Genomic DNA, 774 nt, shown 5'->3' with positions numbered 1-774 from the left:
CAACATAAAAAGGTTAATTGGTTTCCACAGATATCTAAGTCAGAACTAAAGGTTAATCAAAGTGAATCTCTTTTATTTAGAATCCTTAATAAACTACAGTTATTCGAGGTAAGTAGATAAGTATACTTTGAAATTGTTTTTGCCTATTGTCTGACTTCATCTGGTTTCCCTGAATGAAAGCTGATTAGTCCTGGAATTTCACTGTGAGAACAGTGAAAACAGTAACACACAACTTTTCTTCAGATTTATGTACAGTGGGTGAGAATAAACAAATATTTTAAAAGAATATTTGGGCCTTTGTGGATATTTTCTCTCCTCCACTACCAAAGAGCACCAGTTCGCTAGACACGTGTGGCCACTTTGACCGACAAATGTCTGGATAGAGTTAGCCAACTAACACAACGCAATACAGTGCAACACAACCAGTAGGTGACATCACATTGACTCTATCCATCTTTTGCATACAGTCAGTGCTTGTTAGACTGGGAGAGCTAGCTGTTGGATTTCTGTTTCTCACCCCAAGCTAAACAGAATTCATTTTTAGTTTCTATAATTTGTGCCTTCCTGTGTCCTGTCTTCCTGTCTGTGACCCAGAATCTGATCTCAGAAAGCCATGTTGATAGATGTCTTTCTTCTTAAAGTGTATGTGATGAATAGAAGCCTGCTGGATGACACACAGGTGTATCCGTTAGAAGTGATTTCAACATATAAAAGAGGCACACAGGTCAAATATACAAACCACAGAGGAAAGGAGGATAATTAATTAAACTAAAT

Source organism: Haplochromis burtoni, unplaced genomic scaffold (genome assembly GCF_018398535.1).
Source record: "Haplochromis burtoni strain Fernald_Lab_line unplaced genomic scaffold, NCSU_Asbu1 Contig_31, whole genome shotgun sequence".
Taxonomy (NCBI): Eukaryota; Metazoa; Chordata; class Actinopteri; order Cichliformes; family Cichlidae; genus Haplochromis; species Haplochromis burtoni.
Note: the sequence above shows the minus strand (reverse complement) of the source record.